Source organism: Pinus tabuliformis, chromosome X (assembly GCF_031772625.1).
Source record: "Pinus tabuliformis cultivar Carrire ecotype Pingquan chromosome X, CPIR1, whole genome shotgun sequence".
In the NCBI taxonomy this organism is placed as follows: Eukaryota; Viridiplantae; Streptophyta; class Pinopsida; order Pinales; family Pinaceae; genus Pinus; species Pinus tabuliformis.
Genome location: NC_142308.1, coordinates 1029858772 through 1029863617, shown reverse-complemented (window position 1 = coordinate 1029863617; position 4846 = coordinate 1029858772). Strand labels below are relative to the sequence as shown.

Here is a 4846-nt window from a genome sequence, read left to right as displayed (position 1 = left end):
AAACCCTTCTAGAAACCTGCGATAATACCCTGATAGCCCCATAAAACTATGCAACTCATGAGAATTTTTCAGTACTGGCCAATCCATATGGACTTCACCTTTTCAGGGTCAACTAAAATCCCTTCTCCTGAAATGATGTGCCCAAGGTAATGAACTTCCTTATGCAAGAAGGAACATTTTGACAATTTCCCATACAATTCATTTTCCCTTAAGCGAGTCAATACAACCCTTAGGTGCTTTTCATGCTCCTTTCATTCTTGGAATACACAAGAATGTCATCCAGAAAGGCTTGCACAAATTGGTCGAAATACTTCTTGAACACACCATTCATGAGGCTCATGAATACTGTTGGTGCATTCGTCAAACAAAATGGAACAACTATGAACTCGTACTGCCCAAACCGAGTTTGAAATGCATTTTTTGAGATGTCCTCTTCCTTAATCCTCAATTGGTGGTATCCAGATCGTAGATCAATCTTTGAGAAAACCGTTTCTCCCTTCATTTGATAAAATAGGTCATTTATTCGAGGTATCGGGTACCTATTCTTTATTATGGCTCTATTCAAGTCCCTATAATCTATGCATAACCTTAAGGAACCATCCTTCTTCTTGAAAAAAATCACTGGTGCACCCCAAGGTGAAATACTAGGTCTGATAAATCCTAAGTCTAAGAGCTCTTTTAACTGCATCCGCAACTCACAAAGTTCTGGAGTTGCCATCATATAGGGTGTCTTAGATATTGGTTCTACACTAGGTTTTAGGTCAAATGTGGAATCAATCTCCCTTACAGGAGGTAATCTAGGAAATTCCTTAGGAAAAACATCCATGAATTCTAACAAAATTGGGTCTTGATGTAGGGAGGGTCCTTTCTGGTCACTTACAACCTCGATCACATATAGCTTGCAACCTTTTCGGAGACAACATTTTACCTTCATCATGGATATGAATCGTAGCGACACTCCTCTCTTGATTCTAAAAATCTCTATTGGCCTACATTCATCATCTAAACAAATCACCTTCTTCTTGAAACAATATACCAAATCTCGATGAGCTTCTAGCCAATCCATTCCAATAATTACATCATACGTCCCCAATGCTATGACGTATGCCTTCAACTTAGTCATACAAACCCCGAGGTTTACCTTACATTGGTCAACACTAGGTCCTACTACTTCTTTTAGCCCATAAGCCATCTCAACTTTCTTAAAGTCATCGTGCTCATAGGCTTCCAACCCACATTTTTCTAATGCAACTGGTGAAATGAAACTATCTGCAACACTTGAATCAGACAAATTTTGAAATTTTACTTTGTTTATCATACCTGAGGTTTCTACCATGGTAGATTGGTGTTCAACTTGTTGGTTATCAATTGCTGCATAGATTCGATGGTAGCTACTTTCTCCCCCCATTGGTGCGTTTCCTTCTCTACGGTTGTGACTAGTTTGTAACTCAGGACAGTTACGCTGGTAATGAGGTCCCCCGCATCCCCAACAAGTGATGCGTGGTAGACCTTGAACCGAATGTTGTGGAGTTATTTGGAAATATTTCCTTCCCTTGGGACCTCTGCCCCTACTTGTTTCTCCTCACGTATGACCTTGATTTTCACGTGCCCTTGAAGTTGCAGGTGACGTTGCAGTAGTAACCATTGAAATCCCCACTGTCAGTGCTCTGGGTACAACCCTGTTTCCATATGGTGGTGGCCTCAAACTTCATCCCCTAGGGAAGGTACGAGGGGCCTTCCCCATAAAACTTGGCTGGTGTAGAAAAATGGTTTTGTTTCAACCCTTTAAGTCTAAGTGTTCTTCAACATAACAAGCATGTTCCACAACTTCTACAACTGAGGATGTTTTCCACATCCGCACCATTTCCCTAATCTTAGGGTTCAATCCTTAAATGAAACGATCTGCTTGGCACTGGTCAGTATCCATGTAGGAGATATACTTGACCAATTCCACTAATCTAATTTCATATTCTTCTATCGTACGATTTCCTTGTACCAAGGCATGGAAGGCTCCTACCTGTTGTTCTTCATAATATGCTGGTAGTTACTTTTTCATGAATCTCTCCTTGAATAACTCCCAAGTAATTGTGTCCGAAGTGAGGTGTAGTTGACGCTCCAAGTTACCCCACCAATTTAGAGCACTATCTCTGAGTTGGAATATTGCTATTTTATCTATTGAATTGGAATTATAATCCCTTACTACGAATCACCTTCTCATTCCCTCTGACTAGGCTTCTGCACATTCGCTGGCACGAACTCCTAAAAAATCCAGGAGCTTAATCTTTTGGAGCTCCCTAGTAATATCCTCAATTGGAGGTCCTCTATCAGAGTCTCTTGATCCCTCGAGATTTCCTAACCTTGATGGAGGGTGCTCCACTTCCACTTCATTTGTTTGGTGCCCTTTTAAAGTCTCATTAATTGCTTCTAGGGAATGCAAGATGAGAGTCAACTCTAGTGAAGGTAATGGGTTATTTGTAGGAGGTCCTTGTGATGACTCTCCTTGACCTTGATTTCTTCGCATCCTCACCATTTTGAATTGTTCAAATATTTGTATGACATGCAAGACTCATTAATCCATCTTAAGACTTGTCCCTCTTATTTGACTCACATACATGTGTGTAACAATAGTCATAAGTTTTTCTTTTAATATGCTCGTAAACAAGCATTATTAGTACTGAGAAGATTCCCAAGGATCTACCAAATCCTCTCATGTGTGAGTTCTACATAACTTACAAATTTTCTCTTGATACTTGCTAGGGTACTGGTGCAATGTACTTGTAAGTCACACTCTAACACAAATTGTTTTCTTTAGTACCGTAGTTATAATTTAATATTAAGCTAAATAATAACTTAGTTTAATATATTCAAAATATTAAGTTAAATACTAATGTGAATAATACCATTTTTAGTCATGTCTTCCTTCTATGGCCATTAGTTGTTCCTTCCCACCCTTTATATTATGTTTTTAAAATCCTTTATGTCCATTTTATGAATCTTGGGATCTCCTATAGGACATATAAACAATTGGTCTCACCTCTTGAAGAGGCAGTGTCTTTGAAGCAAGGTTCCTAAGCAATTATCCATGAATGCATATATATATATATATATATATATATATATATATATATATATATATATGCAATAATTAGATTAAAGACGAAAAATTACATTGCCAAAATAAATGTGACTTCTTACTAGCTTCATAGATAAAATCTCAAATATTATGAGATGAAAGAATGCCACTTTGTGGTATTAATAGAATGGAGAATGAAAATTAATATCACTTATATACTTGCAAAACACATAAATCTCAATTTCAAAATGTATTTAACATATAATTTTCATAACTTCTTAACTCATTGAAACTAATGGAATTGAGAGAAGCTTTTAGGTCAATATTTGTGACTTAATTTCAATATATATATATATACATACACATATCTATATATATATATATATATATATATATATATATATATATATATATATATATATATATATATATATATATAGATATATATATATATATATATATATAGAGCAAGAATCTCCTCCTGGAAGTTCATAAATTTTTCATGTAATATATACAAGCAAAGTTGAACCATATATCAATCACTCGCTCTTTCACCAAATAGAATCCCCAAACAGAAATATGGACTTGTATTTACAATGAAATAATTTTTAGGCAAGGCTAAGATTTACATTTTTAAAAGCACATACACAATACCATCTTGGTCTGTTATTTACAAATCACTGTTGTACAATTTTTTCAATATACCTAATAACTTTATCAGTAACAACACTGACATCATTAAATTTGATAGCTGTGCTCAAATGCCTATAGTTTATTTTTTGTTGAGTGGCACCCAACCTCACTTTGAGGCAATGAATTTGATATTGAAGTTTAATTTTAACTAGATGTGACATCAAGAATATATCCTTGTCACCAAAAGTGTTCTCTCCACTATATGTCACATAGAGAAATCGGGGATATACATTGAGGACATTATAGCCGCAGTTGGAGGTAAGACATTGTTAACAAAATAAGAATAGCCTTCTCCACACTTAGTTTTATTCATTTTTGAATGACATAAACAAACTAACCAACTGCCAGACCAACAAGAACAAGGTACTTTTCATGTCTAGTGGCATGATTCTCGCTTAGGGTGCAAGAGGTCTCGAGTTCAATTCTCAAAATGACCCTTCTTAGCTACGTAACTGGTACACCTATTAGAACCACGTTGTAACATGGAAAGTCAACAAGAACAGAAAATTATTCTTGTCAATGTTTGGGTTGTCACTTCTCTCATCTTTCTCGACAATAACCAGAATTCTATCAGGATATTTGTCCCTTACCCTAGCAGCTTTAGCTTTCCTCATCTCTAGGTTGTGCTCTTACTTGAAGGAACTTCTTACCTTTGTTCCATTCCAAGTTAGAAGTTTGGTGGCATAATAACTCAGAAGGGTGAGTTTGTCAAGAAAATGCACGAGGAGACTAGATCTCGTATTAAGATTCTCTGCTAACATATGCCACAAGAATGGCATATGTTGCACCATGAACTAAATTTCTTTTAACCTTGATTATGAGCCATTGCTAGTATCCATTTAGATATAAGTTATTATTTATGTGGAAACACAAATAATTGAGTCTAGCATCAAAGGTTAAAGTCATGAAAGGGAAAATTTGACTTATATATTGCATCCTCGTTTAAAACAGGCCCTAGCTAAGAACCAAAGAATTGGAAGAATTTAACAACATACACATGACTATGAAAAATAAGTCTAAAACTTCTTTGAGTTTATCCACCATATGCTTGGAACCATCATAAAATATTAGGATGTCATA

General features: G+C 35.8%; 1 pseudogene; it reads right to left on the bottom strand.

The window, feature by feature from the left end:
* Nucleotides 1-3750: 3750 nt before the first annotated feature.
* Nucleotides 3751-4557, bottom strand: LOC149143270 (uncharacterized; annotated as a pseudogene).
* Between the last annotated feature and the right edge of the window lie 289 nt (nt 4558-4846).